We start from the raw sequence: 23,892 nt of genomic DNA, 5'->3' as shown, positions 1-23,892 counted from the left end.
CTGGGCGGCTGTCTAGAGGAAGAGGCGTGTGGCGAGTCTCTGGGATTCAGAGCGATTGTACGGGGCCCCAGGTGGCTGCTCAGAGGAGGGGCCGCATAGCCAGGCGATTAGGTGCACAGCAGGGTCCCAGGATCTAGGAGGCTTCTTGGTGGAAGAGCCGCACAGAGACAGGCTTAGGGGGGAGTGAAGGTTCCAGGCCTGCGGGCAGATTCTCTGAGAAGGGGCAGCCTTAGGAGATTCATCTGCGAAGGGTGAGGCTCCCAGGCCCAGGAGGTAGGGCTGGGCCCCTGGGAACGTTGCAGAGGAAGGCAGCCCAGCCCAGGCAGTAGCTGTAAATTTAGGGGAACCTCTAGGAGGGAACTGACCAGCGAGACCTCCCCACCGGGTGAGTCTTCCCTGCCAGGTGAGGTTTCCCCACAAGGACTGTAAAACCAGAGACACAGGCCCAAACAGGCCTTGCCTCAGCCCACAGCCTAGTTGCCCTTTGGATGACCATTGGTGAACAAGTGGAGGCACCTCTGCCCACTAGCAGGGAATATACCCCACCTGAAGACCACCACTCCTAGAGAGGCAGATTCCTTGTGTAGCACCACATTATCAACTTCCTCCAAGACTTCAGCCTACTGAAGGCTAAGAGGGGATATATACATAGAAATCTGCAGGGACATTGTAAGTCAATAGAGGAAATCTGCAATATCTCAGCGATCCACTGATACCTGAACAATATGAGAAAACAAGGAAAGAAAATGCTGCAAACAAATCTAGATGTTACATCAATAAAACCTAATGACAGCAGGGCAGAAGAAATGACAGAAAAGGAGTTCAGATTGTACATAATTAAAATGATCAGGGAAGCAAACGGTGAGATGAAAGAGCAAATGCAGGCACTGAATGATAGCACCAATTGACAGTTAAAAGAGCAAATACAGGAAGCAAAAGATCATTTCAATAAAGAGTTAGAGATATTGAAAAAAAAACCAATCAGAAATCCTTGACATGAAGGAAACAATAAACCAAATTAAGAACCCTTAGAAAGCATATCCAGTAGGATAGAACACCTGGAAGACAGAATCTCAGACATTGAAGACAAAATATTTAACCTTGAAAACAAAGTTGAACAAACAGAGAAGATGGTAAGAAATCATGAACAGAATCTACAAGAACTATGGGATATCATGAAAAGGCCAAATTTAAGAATTATTGGGATTGAGGAAGGCCTAGAGAAACAAGCCAAAGAAATGAACAACCTATTCAATGAAATAATATCAGAAAATTTCCCAAATCTGAAGAATGAAATGGAAAATCAAGTTCAAGAGGCTTATAGGACTCCAAATACACAAAATTACAACAGACCCACACCAAGGCACATTATAATGAAAATGCCTAACATACAAAATAAAGACAGAATTTTAAAGGCTGTGAGAGAAAAGAACCAAATTACATACAGGGGGAAACCAATACAGATATCAGCAGATTTTTCAATCCAGACCCTAAAAACTAGAAGGGCCTGGAACAACCTTTTTTCAAGCTCTGAAAGAAAATGGATGCCAACCAAGAATCTTATACCCAGCAAAACTTACCTTCAAATTTGACGAGGAAATAAAATCCTTCCATGATAAAAAAAAGCTAAAAGAATTTACAAAAAGAAAGCCAACATTACAGAACATTCTCAGCAAAATATTCCATGAGGAAGACATGAAAAACAAAGAAGCAAATCAGCAAAGGGAGGAATTATCCTGAAGGAATTGTCAAATAAAGGAGGAGCCAAGTTGTGTCAAACAAATAAGCAAAATTTGAAAAATGAACCAAAAGACTGGGAAACCAAATCATATCTCAGTAATAACCCTGAATGTTAATGGCCTGAATTCATTAATCAAAAGACATAGACTAGCAGATTGGATTAAAAAGAAAGATCCAACAATATGTTGCCTGCAAGAGACTCACCTCATAGAAAAAGATACCCATAGACTAAAGGTGAAAGGATGGGGAAAAACATACCATGCACATGGACTCAGCAAAAAAGCTGGAGTATCCATCCTCATTTGAGACAATGTGGACTTCAAGCCAAAGTTAGTCAGAAGGGATAAAGAAGGTCATTTCATACTGCTTAAGGGAAGCATAAATCAGCAAGATATAACAATCATAAACATCTATGCCCCAAACAGTGGCTCATCCATATATGTCAAACAAATCCTTCTCAATTTCAGAAACCAAATACACCTTAACACAATAATACTAGGTGATTTTAACACGCCTCTCTCACCAATGGACAGATCTTCCAGACAAAAATTGAACAAAGAAACCATAGATCTCAATAACACAATCAATAATTTAGACTTAACGGACATTTATAGAATATACCATCCATCCAAGTGTGAATACACTTTCTTCTCAGCAGCACATGGATCTTTCTCTAAAATAGACCATATATTAGGCCACAAAGCTAATGTTAGCAAATACAAGAAGATAGAGACACTAGCATGTATTCTATCAGATCATAATGGATTGAAGTTAGAAATAAATGAAAGAGTAAAACACAGAAACTATTCCAACATCTGGAGATTAAACAATATGCTATTATATGATGAATGGATAAGAGAAGATATTAGGAAGGAAATTAAAAAAATTCTTAGAGGTAAATGAGAACAAAGAAACATCATATCAAAATCTCTGGGACACTATGAAAGCAGTACTTAGAGGGAAATTTATTTCATGGAGCGCATTTAATAAAAGAAGTAAAACTCAAAAAATACACGAACTAACACTACAGCTCAAAGCCCTAGAAAAAGAAGAACAGACCAGCACCAAAAGTAGTAGAAGACAGGAAATAGTTAAACTCAGACCTGAAATCAATGAAATTGAAACAAAAGAAACCATACAAAAAATTGACAAAATAAATAGTTGGTTCTTCGAAAAAATAAACAAAATTGATAAACCTTTAGCCACACTAACAAAGAGAAGACGAGAGAAAACCCAAATCACTAAAATTCGGAATGAACAAGGAAATATCACAACAGACAGGATTGAAATACAAAACATAATTAGAAGCTATTTTGAAAATCTGTACTCCAACAAAACAGAAAACCTCGAAAACATCAACAGGTTTCTAGAGACATATGAATTGCCTAAACTGAACGAGGAGGACATACACAATTTAAATAGACCAATTTCAAGTACTGAAATTGAAGAAGTCATCAAAAGCCTACCAACAAAGAAAAGTCCGGGACCAGATGGGTTCTCAGCCGAGTTCTACAAAACCTTTAAAGAAGACCTCATTCCAATACTTCTCAAAGTATTCCATAAAATAGAAGAGGAGGAAACCCTCCCAAACTCATTCTATGAAGCCAATATCACACTGATACCTAAACCAGACAGAGACTCATCAAGGAAAGAAAATTTCAGACCAATATCCTTAATGAACATCGACGCAAAAATTCTCAACAAAATTTTAGCAAGTCACATACAAAAACATATTAAAGAGATAGTGCACCATGATCAAGTGGGTTTCATCCCAGGGATGCAAGGTTGGTTCAACATCCAGAAATCAATAAATGTCATTCACCATATCAATAGACTTAAAGTCAAGAATCACATGATTATTTCAATAGATGCAGAAAAAGCATTTGATAAAATACAGCACCCCTTCATGCTTAAAACACTAGAAAAAATAGGGATAGTGGGAACATTCCTTAACATTGTAAAGGCCATTTATGCTAAGCCCATGGCTAATATCATTCTAAATGTTGAAAAACTGAAAGCATTCCCCCTAAAAACTGGAACAAATCAGGGATGCCCTCTTTCAACACTTCTATTCAACATCGTTCTTGAGACTCTAGCCAGAGCAATTAGACAGACCAAAGAAATTAAAGGGATACGAATTGGAAAAGAAGAACTCAAACTATCCCTGTTCACTGATGACATGATTATATATTTAGAGGAACCTGGAAATTCCACCAGAAAACTCTTAGAACTCATAAGTGAATTCAGTAAAGTAGCAGGTAACAAGATCAATGCTCATAAATCCAATGCATTTTTATACATAAGTGATGAATCTTCAGAAAGAGAAATTAGGAAAACTACCCCATTCTCAATAGCCTCGAAAAAAATAAAATACTTGGGAATCAATCTCACAAAAGAGGTGAAAGACCTCTACAATGAGAACTATACAACACTAAAGAAAGAAATTAAAGAACACCTTAGAAGATGGAACGATCTTCCATGTTCTTGGATAGGAAGAATTAATATTGTCAACATGGCCATACTACCTAAAGTGCTATACAAATTCAATGCAATTCCAATTAAAATCCCAATGACGTACCTTACAGAAATAGAGCAAGCAATTACGAAATTCATCTGGAAGAATAAGAAACCCAGAATAGCTAAAGCAATCCTTAGCAGGAAGAGTGAAACAGGGGGTATTGCAATACCAGATCTTCAACTCTACTACAAAGCAATAGTAACAAAAACAGCATGGTATTGGTACCAAAATAGAAAGGTAGATCAATGGTACAGAATAGAGGACACGGACACAAACCCAAATAAATACAATTTTCTCATACTAGACAAATGTGCCAAAAATATGCAATGGAGAAAAGATAGCCTCTTCAACAAATGGTGCTGGGAGAATTGGAAATCCATATGCAACAGAATGAAACTAAACCCATATCTCTCACCATGCACTAAACTAAACTCAAAATGGATTAAGGACCTCAGAATCAGACCAGAGACCCTGCAGATTATAGAACAAAAAGTAGGGCCAGATCTTCAACATGTCGGCTTAGGACCAGACTTCCTTAACAGGACTCCCATAGCACAAGAAATAAAAGCAAGAGTCAATAACTGGGATAGATTCAAACTAAAAAGCTTTCTCTCAGCAAAGGAAACTATCAGCAATGCGAAGAAAGAGCCTACAGAGTGGGAGAATATCTTTGCCAATCATACTTCAGTTAGAGCACTAATCTCCAGAATCTATAAAGAACTCAAAAAACTCTACTCCAAGAATTCAAATAATCCAGTCGACAAATGGGCTAAGGAAATGAATAGACACTTCACAGAAGAAGATCTACCAGCAATCAACAAACATATGGAAAAATGTTCAACATCTCTAGTAATAAGAGAAATGCAAATCAAAACCACCCTAAGATTCCATCTCACCCCAATTAGAATGGCGATTATCAAGAATACGAGCAACAACAGATGTTGGCGAGGATGTGGGGAAAAAGGTACACTCATACATTGCTGGTGGGGCTGCAAATTAGTGCAGCCACTCTGGAAAGCAGTGTGGAGATTCCTTAGAAAAGTTGGAATGGACCCTGCATTTGACCCAGCTATCCCACTCCTTGGCCTATACCCAAAGGACTTAAAATCAGCATACTACAGAGATTCAGCCACATCAATGTTCATAGCTGCTCAATTCACAATAGCCAGACTGTGGAACCAACCTAGATGCCCTTCAATTGATGAGTGGATAAAGATGCTGTGGTATATATATACAATGGAATATTACTCAGCCATAAAGAATGATAAAATTATGGCATTTGCAGGCAAATGGATGAAATTGGAGAATATCATGCTAAGTGAGATAAGCCAATCTCAAAAAGCCAAAGGAAGAATGATATCGCTAATAAGCGGATGATGACACATAATGAGGGGAGGGAAGGGTTAGTGTTAGGGTTAGAGTTAGGGTTAGGGAGGGGGGCAAGTATGGAGGAAGGAAGTACTGTATAGAGGGTAAAGAGGGGTGGGAGGGGTGGGAGGGGTGGGGGGAAGGGAAAAAATAACAGAATGAATCAAACAACATTGCCCTATGTAAATTTATGATTACACAAATGGTATGCCTTTACGCCATGTACAAACAGAGAAACAACATGTATCCCATTTGTTTACAATAAAATAAAATTTAAAAAAAAAAGAGTCCTTGATTGGGTAAATATCCAGGTAATGAAATTTTATTCATTACCTCCACTGACTCCAATACCAGCACCACGTTAAGAGATGCCACCGAGTTCTATTTATTATAAAAATTTCAGAGTCAAGCCTCACTGTATTCAATCTTAAAAGAAACAACTTCTTGCAATTGTTGTCTACAGTTACTCAGATTCAGGCATAAACCTATAATAAAGTTCTGGTATAGGTAAAAAATTAGTTGTTAAATTTAGTAAATATACTATGACCTTAAGTAAGGGCTAAAATTGCAGAGAAAGAAAGATTGGGCAAAAAGGATAGGGGAAAAATAGAGATAGAAAGAGAGAGAGAAATAATATAAAATAATAATTTACACCAAGGTAGATAGGAGAAATACATGAATGGTTGGTATTTGAGGTGAGAGCAGATAATGTAAGAGGGTGAGCAGGGAGTAATAGCAGCAAGTATTAGCTGGAGCTGGGAAAACAAAGATAGGAAGATTGAATCCAATTAATGCTTTAAATCATTAGAAGAAATATGTTCAAATGGGTGGAGGTACAATGTTGGCTATTGGGGTAACAATTATCATTCAAGTTAAAGAATGTTTGATATGATAAAAGTTGATGTTATAGTTATTTATAGTAAGCCATGTCAAGGAGAAAAAAATTCTTATTAAATCTTGGTTTGGATTTCATTTGGGTTTGGACATTTAGCAGATGTCCATCAGTCTTTGACTATGTACTTCCCATGAGTTACAGGGGTAAGTCTCAGGGAAAATCTCCAAACAGGTAGGAATCTCAGCTAGCTATGAGATAGTATTAGCACCAAGACTTCTTTTTTTAGTCCTAAATGTATTTTAAATCTTGAAATGCCCACTGAGATATACTTTTCACTTAAACTGATTTATCTTATAACTATGACTTTTTAATTTAGCTAAAATAAACTTGGGAAGTGAATCATCTCCAAAATATCTGAACATGTCACCAACAGAGACTCCTTGGTTGAAGTGCAGAGAGTAGAGAACTACCTTGCCATGCCCTTGAATTATTGAGAACATGTGTTGTACAGAAATTTAGATGGCTCAGGTTACAACTGAATAGGCAAAAATCTGGAAATAAAAACAGGTGTGCAAAATAAAGAATCAAAGCATACACTTATAAGATAGGATGAAAGCCTTCATAAACTTGGGGAAGGAGCCTCTTAAACAGGAGGGAAGAGATCCATCTGAAACAGGAGACCTGATAATTAGGAAAGAGAAAGATCCTAGTAGCCAGGTGGAAAAATGCTTCTCATAAAACAGATCCCAAGTAAAAATGAGAACAGACCAAAGGAACTGGGAGTTCTGTCACAGGGGGACAAAACAGGACAAGAAAAGGCAAACATATGGAATTTGAAGCCTCAGTGGGCCTGATGGGTATACCTTATGCCATCAATCCATGGGTCATTAATCTTTCTGCATTGGGTCTTCTTCAGTCCCTGCTTCTGACACCATATAATGTCAAAAGCAGATAAATTATAGAGATGAATCGCTGGAAAAAAATTTTATTTGGAATAATCAAAGAATAGATTGCAATCCAGGACACACATGCATAAGCAGGGGGTAGCCTTATATATATCCAAAGAGCAAAGGAAATTTTGGTATTGGGGAAAGAGAAAAACTAAATGAAGTGTTTTGAAAGAAAGATCACAGGCACCTGTGGTATTATTCCAATGCTGTAGGCTATGATTGGGAAATGTCTGCAGTAACCCGGTGAATCGGTGAATCTATTCTTAAAGTCATAGCCACCCAGCCCTCCATCAGTTATGTATGGCAGGCCTATTTCATTTGATTGCTTTTAGGAGATAGATAGTGGGGTGGGTGTCTATTATTTGTGCATTTTTCTCTCATGGACACTTGATTTCATTTTAGTGGGGTGTGGGGAATGACTCCCATTGTTCAGAAGTTTTTATACCTTATCAGAAGAGATTAGGATGCAGACAAAACATACACCACTGGGTGACCAGGTGAAGACAAGAAAGTGGTATATTTAATTCCAAGAGAGAGAAACCTCAGAAGAAATGAAATCTACCAATACCTTGATCCCAGACTTTTGGCCTCCAAAACTATAAATTTCTGATAATTTCTGTTGTTAAGGTGGCCCTACCAAATTGATCCCATAGACTTTTAGTAAATACTTGTCCTCAATACCATTTTATTCAAATGAATGGAAAATTGTTTAAATCATTGACCTGACCATGAAATGAGAATAAGTCCTTTCCCTTTCCTCTCCTGAGCTGAAGATGAAATTTTCATTGCTGCCTGGCCATGGCTTTTGCCTGCATATTTTCAAATGGCCTTCCATCTTCAGGTTCAAGTACATTGAAAAGACTGATATTACTGGGTTATTTCAAGAAAACAGGCTTTAAAAACATTATTGATATCAACAAAGAGTAGAGTTCTGAGACCCAAGGGCTACTGGGGAGGTGAATGAAGGAATATTGGTCAAAGAGTACAAACTTTAAGTTATAAGATGAATAAATTCTGGAGACATAAGGTACAGCATGGGGACTATACTTTATAAATGGTAATATATTGCATACTTGAAGTTTTCTAAGAGAGTAGATCTAAAGCTTTCCCACCAAAATAGGTAAATATTTATGGTGATATATAGGATAATGAACCTGGTTAAGAGAATCATTTACACAATATATATGCGTATCAAAACATGATATTATATGCATTAAATACACATAATATTTGTCAACCATATCTCAATAAATCATTGATTTAGAGTATTCACATTGTTTGTAAGGCCCACAGTCTCATAACATAGTATTAGAAATGTTCAGAATACATTCCAAATTACTTTGGATACAAAGAATCAGGAATATTTCAACTTACATAGGGAAAGATAATCAACAGATGCCATGTTAAGATAATAGATTTTGGAATCATGTGACAAAGATTTTAAAAGCTGCTATTACAAAAATTACCTAAAAACCAATCATGAAAAACTTAAAATGAATGAGAAAATAGAAGTCTCAGCAAAGAAACAGAATATACAACAAGAAAGAAATTGAAGAAGACCTTACACCAATGATGAATCAACTGAAAGAAAATTAGGAAAACTATCTCATTCACAATTGCTTTAAAAAATACTGGGAATCAATCTGCCAAAGAGGTGAAATACCCCTATAATAAAAACTACAGAAGACTAAAGAAAGAAATTGAAGAAGATCTTAGAAGATGGAAACATCTCCCATGTTCTTGGATAGGCAGAATTACTACTGTCAAAATGGTCATGCTACCAAAAGTGCTATACAAATTTAATGCAATTCCTATTAAAATTTCAATGATGTTCTTCATAGAAGTAGAAAAAGCAATCATGAAATTCATTTGGAAAAAACAAGAGGCCCAGAATAGCCAAAGCAATCCTCAGCAAGAAAAATGAAGCAAGAGGCATCACAATACCAAAGTTTAAATTACACTGCAGAGCTATAATAACAAAAATGGCATGGTATTGGCACCAAAACAGACATGAAAACCAATGGTACAAAATAGAAGACAGAGATAAATCCACATAAATGCAGTTATCTCATACTAGACAAAGCCAATATAAACATACATTTTAGAAAAGATAGATTCTTCAATAAATGGTGCTGGGAGAACTGAAAAATATGAAAAAGAATGAAATTTCACCCTTATCTCTCACCCTGCATGAAACTCAATTCAAAGTGGATCAAGAACATAGACATTAGGCCAGAAATACTGTGCATACTAGAAGAAAGTGTAGGCCCAACTCTTCATCATGTCAGCTTAGGAACCAAATTCCTCAACAAGACTCCTAAAGCACAAGTTAAATCATGAATCAATAAATGGAATGGTATCAAACTAAAGAGCTTCTTCACAGCAAAGTAAACAACCAAGAATATGAAGACATAAAATCAGCATACTACAGAGATACAGCCACATCAATGTTCATAGCTGCTCAATTCACAATAGCCAGATTGTGGAACCAACCTAGATGCCCTTCAATTGATGAATGGATAAAGAAACTGTGGTATATATATACCATGGAATATTACTCAGCCATAAAGAATGATAAAATTATGGCATTTGCAGGCAAATGGATGAAATTGGAGAATATCATGCTAAGTGAGATAAGCCAATCTCAAAAAACCAAAGGACAAATGATCTCGCTGATAAGTGGATGATAACACATAATGGGGGGTGGGAGGGGTTAGTGTTAGGGTTAGAGTTAGGGTTAGGGAGGGGGGTAAGAATGGAGGAAGGAAGGACTGTATAGAGGGAAAAGAGGGGTGGGAGGGATGGGGGAAGGGAAAAAGTAATAGAATGAATCAAACAACATTACCCTATGTAAATTTATGAGTACACAAATGGTACGCCTTTACTCCATGTACAAACAGAGAAACAACACGTATCCCATTTGTTTACAATAAAAAAAAAAGAATATGAAGACAGAGTCTAGAGAATGGGAGAAAATTTCAGATAGAGCATTAATATTCAGGATATACAAAGAACTCAAAAAACTTAATACCCCAAAACCAAATAACCAAATCAATAAATAGGCAAATAACTGAACAGGCACTTCACAGAAGAAGAAATATGAAAGACCAACAAATATATAAAAATGTTCAACATCTCTAGCAATTAGAGAAATGCAAATTAAAACTACACTGATATTTCATCTTGCGCCAGTCAGAAAGGCAATTATCAAGAATACAAGTAACAATAAAAGTTAGCGAGAATGCAAGGAAAGGGATTCACTCATACATTGCTGGAGGGACTATGAATTGGTGCAATCACTATAGAAAGCAGTATGGAGATTCCTCAGGAAACTTGGAATAGAACCACCATTTAACCCAGTAATCCCATTCCTCTGTACATACCCAAAGACATAAAATCAGCATACTACAATGATGTAGGCAAATCAATTTTTATAGCAGCTTAATTCACAATTGCTAAGCTATGGAGCCAACCTAGATAGGCTTCAATAGATGAAGGGATAAAGAAAATGTGGTATATATACAAAATGGAATATTACTCATCCATAAAGAATGAAATTATGACATTTTCCAGTAAATGGATGGATCTGGAGACTATTACGCTAAGTAAAATAAGCCAATCCCCCCCAAAAAAAACAAAGGCTATGTGATGCCAGTATGTGGATGCTAACTCACAATAAGGACGGGAGCAGGTAGGGAAGAACAGAAATTCATTGGATTAGACAAAGGGGAATGAAGGGAAGGGAGAGGTATGTAAATGCAAAACACAGAATGAATCAGAGGTAACTTGCCTGTGTTCATATATGAATACACAATCAGTGACACTCCACATCACCTACAACCACAAGAATGGGATCCTGATTAGAATAAGTTCTACTTCATGTGTGCATAATGTCAAAATACACTCTACTGTCATATATAGTTAAAAAGAACAAAGAAAAAATATAAAAACAACAAAAAAACCCTTCATTTTATAGTTCCAATGTTAGCATGGTGATGACAGAAGAAAAAGAAATCAGTAAACTTGAAAACAGATCAATAAATAATTATCTAATCTTAGCAATTGAAAGATAATGTATTTTTAAAATAAAGCCTGAAGGATCATTATGATAATGAGAGAGCTACCATTTATGTTGTCATAGACTCAGAATGAGAAGAGAAAAAGTACAGTGCTGAAAAATTATTTAAAGGTACAGATGGTCCCTGACTTGAGTTGGTTCAATTTAGGATTTTTTAACATAGCAATGGTGAGGAAGAATACCCATATAATCATTCTGTTTTTTACTTTCAGTACAATATGCAATAAATTACATGAGATATTCAACATTTTGTTGTGAAAGAGGGCATCCTTATTTTGTTCCAGTTATTAGAGGCAATACTTACAATTTTTCTCCATTTAGAATGATGTTAACCTTGGTTTAGCATAGACAACTTTTACGATGTTGCGGTATGTTGCTACTTGCTCTAGTTTTTCTAGTGCTTTGAACAGGAAGGTTGCTGACTTTTGTCAAATGCTTTCTCTGCATCTATTGAGATGATCATATGATTCTTGTCTGTAACTCTATTGATAGGATGAATTATATTTATTGATTTCCATATGTTGACCCAAACTTGCATCCCTGGAATGAATCCCACCTGATGGCAGTGCACTACCTTTTAAATATGTTTTTGTATGTGATTTGCCAGAATTTTATTGACAATTTTTGTATGTATGTTCATCAGGGATATTGGTCTGAAGTTTTCTTTCCTTGATGTATCTTTGTCTGGTTTTGGTATCAGAGTGATACTAGCTTCATAGAAAGAGTTTGGAAGGGTTTCCTTCTTTTCTATTTCATGATATAATTTGAGAAGTATTGGTGTTAATTCTTCTTTGAAGGTCTTGTAGAACTCGGCTGAGAATCTGTCTAGTGCTGGGTTTTTCTTAGTTGGTAGGCTTTTGATGGTACCTTCTATTTCATTGTTTGAGATTAATCTATTCAAATTGCATATGTCCTCATGGTTCAGTTTGGGTAGGTCATATATCTCTAGAAATTTGTTGATTTCTTCAAGATTTTCTATTTTATTGGAGTATAAATTTCCAAAATAGGTCCTAATTATTTTCTGTATTTTAGTATTATCTGTTGTGATATTTCCTTTTTCATCATAAATTTTAATAATTTGAGTTTTCTCTTTCTCATCATTAGTGTGGCTAAGGGTTTATCAATTTATTTATTTTTTCAAAGAACCAAGTTTTTTGTCAATTTTTGAACTGTTTCTTTTGTTTCAATTTCATTGATTTCAGCTCTGATTTTAATTATTTCCTATATTTTACTGCTTTGGGTGTTGATTTGTTTTTTATCCAGGGTTCTAAGATGTAATGTTAGGTCTTTCATTCATTCACTTTCTATTCTTTTAATGAATGAGCTCAATGCAATGAACTTTCCTCTTAACACTGCCTTCATAGTGGCCCAGAGATTTTGATATGTTGTATCACTAGTATCATTTACCTCTAAATATTTTTTGTTTCATCTCTGATTTCTTCTGTTATCCATTCATTATTCAATAGTGTATTATTTAGCCTCCAGGCATTAAAGTAGCCTCTATTTTTTATTCTATCATTGATTTCTAATTTCCTTCTATTATGATGTGATAGCTTGCAGGGTAGTATTTCTTTGTTATTATTATTATTATTATTATTATTATTATTATTTTAAATTTAATTTTATTGTAAACAAATGGATACATGTTGTTTCTGTTTGTACATGGAGTAACAGCATACCATTTGCATATTCATAAATTTACATAGAGTAATGATGTTTGATTCATTCGATTATTTTTTTCTCCCCCCTACCCCTCCCACCTCTCTTTTCCCTCTATACAGTCCCTCCTTCCTCCATTCTTGTCCCACTCCCACCCCCCATTAAGTGTCATCATCTGCTTATCAGTGAGATCATTCCACTTTTGGATTTTTGAGATTGGCTTATCTCACTTAACATGATATTCTCCAATTTCATCCATTTGCCTGCAAATGCCATAATTTTATTATTCTTTATAGCTGAGTAGTATTCCATTGTATATATATATACCACAGTTTCTTTATCCACTCATCAATTGAAGGGCATCTAGGTTGGTTCCACAATCTGGCTATTGTGAATTGAGCCGCTATGAACATTGATGTGGCTGTATCTCTGTAGTGTGCTGATTTTAAGTCCTTTGGGTATTGGCCAAGGAGTGGGATAGCTGGGTCAAATGGTAGGTCCATTCCAAGTTTTCTAAGGAATCTCCACACTGCTTTCCAGAGTGGTTGCACTAATTTGCAGTCCCACCAGCAATGTATGAGTGTACCTTTTTCCCCACATCCTCTCCAACACCTATTGTTGCTTGTGTTCTTGATAATCACCATTCTAATTGGGGTGAGATGGAATCTTAGTGTAATTTTGATTTGCATTTCTCTTATTACTAAAGATGTTGAACATTTTTTCATATATCTGTTGTTTGCTTGTACATCTTCTTCTGTGAAGTGTCTGTTCATTTCCTTAGCCCATTTGTTGATTGGGTTATTTGTATTCTTGGTGTAGAGTTTTTTGAGTTCTTTATATATTCTGGAAATTAGTGCTCTATCTGAAGTATGAGAGGCAAAGATATTCTCCCACTCTGTAGGCTCTCTCTTCATCTCCGATTTCTTCTGTTATCCATTCATTATTCAATAGTGTATTATTTAGCCTCCAGGCATTAAAGTAGCCTCTATTTTTTATTCTATCATGGATTTCTAATTTCCTTCTATTATGATGTGATAGCTTGCAGGGTAGTATTTCTTTTTTTATTATTATTATTTGTTTATTTGCTAAAAGTTGCTTTGTGGCATAACATGGTTCTTTGTCCCTTCTGGTTAACTTTGGTTTGAAATTCACTTTATCTGATGTGGGGATGGAAACCCCTGCTTCTTTATGCAATCCATGTGAGTGATGTTTTTCTCATCCTTTCACCTTCAGTATGTGAATGTCTTTGCCTATAAGGTAAATCTCTTGGAGACAGCATATTGTTGGGTCTTGATTTTTAAGCCAAGTCTATGTCTTCTGATTGATGAGTGTAGGGCATTAATTTTCAAAGTTATTTATTCAGTTATGATTGTGTTCCTGGTCATTTTTGTTTATTTCTAGTTTTTAATTCGAATGTTTCTCCTTTGATTGACTATTCCTTTAGTGTAGTTCCTCCCTTCACTGGTTTTCACTTTTGTTTTTTTTTTTCATTTCATCTTCATGGAATATTTTGTTGAGAATATTCTGAAGTGCAGGCTTTCTGGTTGTGAATTCTTTTAATTTTTATTTATCATGGAAGGTTTTAATTTCATCTTTGAATTTGAAGCTTATTTTCTAGATATAAGATTCTTGGTTGGCATCCACTTTCTTCAGAACTTGGTATATGTTATTCCAGTACCTCCTAGCTTTGAGGGTCTGTGTTGAGAAATAAGTTGTGATCCTCTATTGGTTTCCCCCATATGTAACCTGATATTTTTCTCTCACAGCCTTTAAATTTCTATCCTTATTCTCTATGCTAGTCATTCTCATTGTAATATGTCTTGGTGTGTGTCTGTTGTAATTTTGTATAGGTAGGGTTCTATAAGCCTCTTGTATTTGATTTTCCATTTCATTCTTTAGGTTTGGGAAATTTTCTGATGTTATTTCATTGAAAAGATTGTGTATTCCTTTAGTTTGTATCTCTGCACCTTCATCTATCCTGATAAATCTTAAATATGGTCTTTTCATGCTATCCCATAATTCTTGGAAGTTCTGTTCGTGGTTTCTTAACAGTTTCTGTCCATGTTTCTGTCTGTTTTCAAGATTATATATTTTGTCTTCATTGCCTGAGGTTCTATCTTCCAAGTGGTCTAGTTCGTTGATGATGCTATCTATTGAGTTTTTAATTTGGTTTATTGTTTCCTTCATTTCAAGGATTTCTGTTTGTTTTAGAATCTCTGTCTCTTTATTGAAGTGATCTTTCATTACCATCTCTTACACCATCCTTTACTTTGCAGATCAGCTTAACAGTGAACATTCTAAACTCCTTCTCTGACATTTCTTCCACTGTAGTGTCAATGGATTCTGTTACTGCAATATCTTGGGTTGCTTGGAACAATTTGTTCCCTTGCTTTTTCATGTTGTTTGTGTATCTACCCATTCACCAGTATGAATCTGAGGCAGTAGAGTTTCTACCCCATGGACTTATAGTGTTCCTGAAGGTTTCCAGAACCTCACTGTTCAGGGGAGACAAATAATAACAACAACCAATGCAAACAATTTACAGCATTAAACCAAATAGTGCCTACCATGATGCCTACAATGCTAATTATCACAATAAAAAGAAATGATATGATCATTATTGCCTACAATAAAAACAGCAAATTTGCAAAAGGGGTTACATTTCCAAATCATGGACAAGGAGAGAACAGAAGTGATATAGGATATGATGATTATGAGGAAATAAGAGAGAAACCAGACGTAAAAGATTAAAGGCAGAGTGAAAGAGAGAATAACAGAGATTGGCTGTTAGCAGAAGAAAAGAGAGACGGGGAAACAGGTAGGAGAAAAAATATTAAAAATAAAAAGAATACAAAACAAAACTAAAATATATCAACCAAACATTCTACTTCACAAAACACTAATCCATGTAAAATAACTGGCTTCCAAAATGCTAGAAATGAGAAGAAAAAAAAAAAAATAGGAAACTGTATAAATGTCCATGCACCTTTAAGGTCACAATTAAATAGTGAAAAAGAATTTAAAAGAAAATTTTTTAAAACTTTTGAGCAAAAGTTAAAGAATTCTTCGTGTTGAAGTTCAAAATATTCTTAGCTTCTCGTCTCAGCAGTTTTAGGTGTTGTCTTCTGGAGTGGGAAGAGCCACACTCTGGGCTGGAGCGAGAGAGGTAATCCTGTAGGGGGAGCTCCTGGAGGCAGGTTTTAGGATCAGGCAGGCCCCAGGCGCTTCCCTGAATGCTAACTGGTCTGGAGATTTAAAATCAGTGCACCTGATACTTTCTGGTCCACGCTGGAAGACTTCACCCCAGGGATTTCCCCTGGTTTTCCACTCCTTTGGTGGGGGACCCATTCTTAGTCCTCTATGTCACCTGCAGACTCCATGTTTCCTGGTCTTGGGTGTAGTTTTCAATTTCTTCCACCCTGCCCCTCTGAGTTCCCAGCCAGTTGGTTTTCTCCCAGATGGTCCTGCAAGCAGTTGTACTGGAGTGGGACGGGTAGAGCCGGGTGGATAGAGCAGCATGTGTTTATTGGGTCTGTATTTCAGGCTGATCTCAGGTTTGCCAGGAATCGGTTTCTTAGGTTGCTGACCTCCGCACTGCAGCTGAAAAATGGTTCCTTCCTTTGTTCTCTGCACACCACCCTGGAGAGATGGTGGTTTCTTTCCCCACACACAGATATCATGTGGCGTGTCCTTCAGATTTGTTGGGCAATGTCCCTGATGTGTAAACACTCCATACCCAAACACACCTCAGGCCTCCCCAAAATGTGGGTTCCTTTAATTCCCTAATCTCTCTATTATGGTCACAGAGGAACCTCTCTGGCTATGGCAGCTGCTGTATCACTGGGAATCTTTTCCTTATTTTAATATATCCAACCTCCTGTCTTCCTGTTCTGTTTTGAATGTCCAATTTTAGGTTCCAGTAAAGTCCCTCTCCCCATTTTTTGGTTAACCCACCTTGCAGAGAAGTTGCCTGTTTGCTTTCTTGGTTTCACACCACAGAGCAGTTAGGAAAGTGACCTCCTCTATTTCACCATCTTGGATCTCCCTTACCAGCATTTATTTTTATATTATTCTTGATGAGTACCCATTCTGAGATGAAATGAAATCTCATTGTAGTCCTTTTTTTTTTTTTTTTTGATGGTTTAGCATTCACTTTATTGTGCTTACTTCTTTGTGTAATGAACAAGAAACCCATACCACATCTATCCAACATTCAAGGTATTGCAATAATAACATAAAAGTCTCCACAGAAAATAACTGGAAATTGCATTCAATACCACTTTAATTAGGTATAACTGATATAATAAAACAAATAACATTATACAGTATTTTTTCTCAAAGAGCTTCAGTTTGAAAACTGAATAACAGAAATCAATCTTAAGACTTGAATCATGGCAAAACTGGTAGTTCTTTGAAATCTGGGAAATGCATTAGCATAACCACAGACAGTCTATTCCTCACCTGGAAAAAAGTCTTTTATTAATTTTGGGGAATGAGACTGAACATCAGCTAATATAAACTCATTGAAGTCTAAAATCACCTGGAAAACTGACCCAAGGATTGAAGAGAATTCATAGTACTGGTGGCAGGTAAGAAATAAAACTTTGCATTGGGCTGACCAATTGCGTATTTTATTAAATCACTTTGAATAAAAAAATGTGAAATGCTTCATTGTGTTTTCTCAGAAATGAATCAAAAGATTACAGAGTCCTACACAATTTAGAGACACAAAGTGGATGCTGAGCTACAGGTCACTCCGGGTGTGGGATTTTAGAAAGTTAGTCCTTGGAGTAAACAGCACGTTGGCTCTGGCAGCAGATACAAAGGAATGATGCTCTGGAGAGGAGGTAGGGACACTCGGTGATCAGCCAGTGGGTAGATTGTTGAGGGCTGTCTTGGACAAGATGGTGCCTGGCAGTGAGCCAAAGGGCGCTGGCTGCCAAAATGAGGAAGTACCTAAAAGGCTGTTTGCTGTTACTAGTTCCTTGGAGACTTATGATGTGTTAACCCCAGGCTCAAGGATTGGCTATCTAAAATCATGCCGCTGTGGACAGCTCGTGATTTATATAGTGTTAAGCTGGCATTCCCCTACATGCTCTCCTGCATGAGAGAAAGCTTTGCTATGATTGGCTGATAAGCTAGGAGCCTGGGGGAGGAAAGGAGGAAGGGGGAAGAAGAAAGAAGCAAGAGACAAAGAACCGAACCGGGGAGGCTGCAATAAAGCTCATCAAACTGAAGCTTAGTGGTGTCTCCTTTCTCCAAGCCGGTTCTGCTGGACGGAACAGTATATGAGGGTCCCAGCTGGAGGAGGGATCTTTAATTTTATGTTTTATCTTCCACTGCTCATGCCTCTGTCTTCATAAATGGTATAATTTGAAGTCTTCTCTCAATAAGGTCTGTCAGCAGGAGGTCCTGGGAAGCATATATCTTCTCATTCTGTTCTTGAATATATCTGGAGACTTTCTTCAGAACCATCTTATAATGAGTCTCCATGCATAAGAAGATGGTATATGCTGTTAAACAAGCCAAGCAGCCTTCAAGATATGATTGGCCCCCAAGTTTCTCTGCTGCATAAAGGTTATTTAGAGTTCAAACTGTCTCTTCAAACTGCTGCCTATCAATCTGATTTTCCAGCTCCACAGGGAACTTGGTCAAGCTGGCAGCATGTGCAACTGCTGTAGTCTCCTTGAAGGAATACCTTCCCAGATACTGGCACCTGCTATGGCCTCATGGCGAAGATAGGACCGGCTGCACTGCCTCTCCTACCCTCCAGCTGCTGTCGCACCACCTTTGCCGTCACTTACGTTCTGACCTCAATGTAGTCTTGATTTGTATTTCCTTCATTCCTAGGGATGTTGAACTTTTTTTCATGCATTTGTATTTCTTTCTTTCATATTTGGAAACTAGAGAAAAATAAGGAAAAACTGAGGGGGATTCCATAAAAATAGAAGGGAGGTCAGTGCAGCAGAAGGGTAGATTTTGGCAAATATTAGAGGTGGTTATGTGTGTATATAATATATATATATATATATATATATTTTGTTTTTTTTTCTGTTTACACTGGGTAATTTCACGTCATGTCAACTTGAGGTTAGTCATGGTCACATGATGTCCTTGGCCAATAAAATATGAAGGATGATGACATATGCCATAGTCCCATATAAACATTTAATTATGAACATGAGAGTCTGCAGTACTCTTTTTATATGCGGTGATATGGGCTGATGTATTGATCTTCAGGTTTCACTTTGCATCCTGAAATGCTAAACCATGCTTGGAGGGTGGCTCCATGGAAAATGACCTGAATGCTGTAGCAGACTTGGCATGAGTCTTAGTGTTTCAGCCACAGAGGGCATTTGTGGTTTGTTTGTTTGCTTACTTTTGTTACTATACCATAATTTGCTTTTATCTTGACTAGTAAAATATCAGCATACTACAGTGATGGAGCAACCTCAGTGTTCATAGCAGTACAATTCACAATAGCTAAGCTATGGAACCAAACTAGATGCCCATCAACAGATGAATGGATGAAGAAATTATGGTATATATACACAATTAAATATTATTCATCCTTAAAGAAGAAAGAAATTATGTCATTTGCAGGAAATGGATGGATCTGCAGAATGTTATGTGAAGTGAAATAAACCAATCCCCAAAATCCAAAGGTTGGATGTTTTGCTAATATGTGGAAGCTAATGCAAAATAAAGGTGGGGAGTGGAAAAAGAGTTCAGTAGATTAGACAAAGGGGAGTGAAAGGAAGCGGGGACAAGAATAGGAAAGACGATAGAATAAATCTACCATAATTTTCCTATGCAAACATATGAAAATACCTAAGTGAATCCCACTATCATGAGTCTTATCTCCAGATAAACAAGAAGTAGTATATACATGCAGCAGAATATTATTCAGCCCTACAAAGAAAAGAAATTATGTAGAAATTATTCTACAGCATGAATCTTGAAGACATTATGCCCTGTGAACCAAGTAGGTCACAGAGGAACAAACACTATATGATTTCACTTACATTAGGTACATAGGACAGTCAAAATCATAGAAACATAGCAGACAGGAAGTAGGAAATGGGGATTTCTTTGATTGGGTATTCAGTTTTGCATGATGAAACAATCTTGAAGATCTCTTAAAAAACAATGTGAATATGCTTAACCCTGTTGGACAATGCACTTAAATTTATGATTAAGATGATAAATTGTTATACACATTTTACCACAAAGTGAAATAACTTTAAAAAATTAATAGCAGTAAAATGGATAAAGAAAATATGGTATATATACAATGGAATATTACTCAGCTTTAAAGAAGAATGAAATTCTGGCATTTGCTGGTAAATGGATGGAGTTAAAAGATTATCACACTAAATTAAATAAGCCAAACCCCAAAGAATCAAAGGCCAAATGTTTTCTTTGATATCCAGAAGCTAATTCACAATAGGGGGGATAGGGAATAATAGAGTCACTTTATATTAGGTAGAGGGAGTGAAGAGAGGGAAAGGGGTATGGGGGAAGGAATGATAGGAGAGTAAAACAGACATTATTACCTCATATACATGTATGATTGCATGACCTATGTGATCCTGCAACATGTATAATCAGATAAATGAGATTATAATCTATTTATATATGATCTTTCAAAATGTATACATGCATTCTACTGTCATGTACAACTAATTAGAAAGAAGAGAATTTAAAAATTAAAAAAAAAATTGTAGCAGTAAGAAATACCAACAATCACCAGGTACAAACGTCATAGAAAAGAAAAAGGTGAGCATGACGTCTGTGGAGAAAAGTTATAAAACATCACTGAAGAACTTAAGAACATACCTGAATGATTGTTGAGATCTACCACATACACGAATTCAAAGACTCTGTTGTAAGTAATGTCATTTTCCATACTATTTCTAATTATTCCCCAACGTAATGCTAAAAAGATCCCAACAGAGTTTCTGGTAGAATTTTGATAGGTCTTAACAACCTCAAGGAGAAATAAAAGGACACAAAGGGAAAAGACAACTTTGAGAAGGAAAATATCTGGAGAATCGGGCTACAGCTTTTCAAGAGATTGCAAACCTATGGTGACAAAGACCAAGAGAGTTCATGTAGGGATAGAAGGTGGAGCAACAGAACAGCAACAAAGACCACCAGAAACAGATCCGCACACATGCGGAAATTTATACAGTGACAAAGAAAAAAAATCACTGGGAAAATATTGACATTTCAGTAAATGTTGCAGAGACAGGTGATTATCTGAAGAAGGAAAAAACTTGAGAGATCTGTATGTCAAACCATACGACCATACCAGACACCAAGGGGATTCAAGGCTTAAATGCGTAAAGAAAGGTACTAAAACTTCTGGAAGAACATAGAAAACATTTTCATGGCCTTATCTTGAGGATACATTTTTTATAAGATTTAAACCGTTAAGGAAAGGATTGGTATCAAATGCCATGGACACATACGCAAGCACTTGCTTCTCATAAGGAAAGTGAAAATCAAGCTAGAGACTAGGAGCTATTTGTAATATACATAATCAATAGAAGATTAATGTGCCAAACATGGACTGCATCCTACTGATCTTTTAGGAAAGCGCGAACATCCTAATAAAATGGAAAAATATGAGGAGGTAATTCCAAATGAATTTGAATGGACAATAAACCAATATGAAAAGACACTTGAACTTGATCTTAATGAAATGCAAATTAAAGTAACAATGAGATGAAGTTTCATACCCATCTCATTAGCAATCATTTAAATTTTTTTTTCTACCCACTTTAAGGGTCAGAACAAAATAATCTTCAGCAATGTGAAATATCTTTCAGTGCTGAAGACCCTCATGCTCTCTGACCCAGTATCTTACTCTGTGGTAAACTATCTAGGGAAACTCCAGCACACAGGTACAGGAGCTATGTATAATAGCTTGCTGACACACTGTTGAACAGGCAAAATATTAGACACAGCACAGTGATTTATTCTTCAAAAGTAATTAAACAGTGGTATGTTGATGCCATGAAATTCTATATAATTAAAATGAATAAACTACAAAACTCTTCTCCCTCAGTGGAGAACAATCTCAGGAGACCAGTGACAGCCACTTTAACTTTTGCTCATTTCTTCACATTTATCCTCACTGATACACATTTTCGGCAGGGTTTGCAAAAGATTTTCACACTCAGAATAAAAAGGAATTCATTTTAATTATGACTTGTCCTACGTACCAATTTCTTGGTCATCTACAATTTATCACAAGATCCTTCATTGTGATTAAAGAGTCCACGGTTCTTTCTATTACATATAACTTATTAAAAAATGTAGTGAAGCCTGCTCAAGTTTTGTCCTGGACAAGGAAAAGTACTATTTCCATTGAGTTTACACAGACAGATGAAAGGAAAAGAAAAACAAGATAAGTTGAAAGATTTTCCAGGTACAAATTTTTCCTTTCCAGGATCAGTGAGAGTTGGCGATCATGCTACAAACACAGTTCCTAAAAACAATCTTCACAAAGCAGTTATATTGGAACATCCTGCTATTATAAATGAAAACATAAATACATGCCAGTTCAGGTGTTCACATTCTTATTTACTGGGCTTACTTGAGGAGTGAGTCTCTAACTGTATGTCCAAATGAAGGCGATAAGTACATTCTTTCCAGAAGACTAGTACCAATTTGTTTTAAGTCAGTCAGAATGTTTCTGTTCATAAGAAAAGACCTCAAATGTACTGGAAGAAGTTGAAAAGGACAAAGTTTTAAAAGACTCTTAAGTCCATACTGTAATTACTTGTTATTTTAGTTTATCTGGAATAGACAATATGGCTTCTAGTCCTGGTCATATACTGAGAGGTGTTTTGCCTGGGTTTGTTGCCTTGGACTAGCTCACAGAAGAAACAGTTTTGTCCCCTTTATCACAGAACACATTCCAATATTGTATGAAACTAAGTATTGATAAGGCAAGTTGAGGTCCAGTAAAAGACTTTCTTTTATTATTATTGTGCCAGGTTTATTGAAAATACTACAATATAGCAGAAAGATTCAGTGTGGTGGTTTGGACTTCATCTCAAATATAGGCTGAATGACCTGCAGGTTGGAAGCTGCCCAAGTCCAAAAGCATCTTCATTTCTTTAGTATCAAGATCTACTTCAGTGATCTTGATCCTGAGAATTCAGGAACATAATTATCCCTCCTCTCTCCTCCTGCAGCTCACCCAGGTACTTTCACTTCACCAGATCACATGACTAGCCTGCCATCTTGTAGTGGAGCTTCTTGCTGGGAATAATGTCAACCTCCTTACACATACTTGTTGGTATTTAAATTACTTCATGTAATTATTCTCAGTGATGACCCAGGTCACTGGTTTTCACAGTTTTGTGTTGATGCATTCCTGGTAAAATAGCCAACATAAGGCTTTAAAGAGGTCACTAAATGCCTTGAAAAATATGAAAATGACTGGTACATTGGTTTATCATTTGATATAAAGTTCAAAGGAAGCAATTTTATGAAAAAAAGTCATATTTATTTTCTTCTGTGGTATGATCATAATATGTGGTTTATAGTGGGAGAGTGCCTACCCTTCAAAAATTATCCATCCAAGCTGGGAAGTTAAATGCTGAAGCTGTTAGAGGTCAGAGGACCAGTTTTTCGTGGGATTGCTTTATGCCACAAACTATGATAATAAACATTATGTTACACAAGCTCTTTCACTTTTTTTTTTTTTTTTTTTTTTTTTTGGCAGTGC

At 36.4% G+C, this 23,892-nt stretch overlaps 1 pseudogene across 1 annotated transcript; it reads right to left on the bottom strand.

The window, feature by feature from the left end:
- Window positions 1–18,477: 18,477 nt before the first annotated feature.
- Window positions 18,478–22,393, bottom strand: LOC306663415 (golgin subfamily A member 7-like; annotated as a pseudogene). The gene is made up of 2 exons: window positions 22,379–22,393; window positions 18,478–18,864 (listed from the first exon to the last, which is right to left on the bottom strand). The product of its transcript is annotated as a golgin subfamily A member 7-like (transcript).
- Between the last annotated feature and the right edge of the window lie 1,499 nt (window positions 22,394–23,892).

The sequence above is a fragment of the Sciurus vulgaris genome (genome assembly GCF_902686455.1).
Source record: "Sciurus vulgaris genome assembly, chromosome: 6".
Taxonomy (NCBI): Eukaryota; Metazoa; Chordata; class Mammalia; order Rodentia; family Sciuridae; genus Sciurus; species Sciurus vulgaris.
This window is presented reverse-complemented; position numbering and strand designations above follow the sequence as displayed.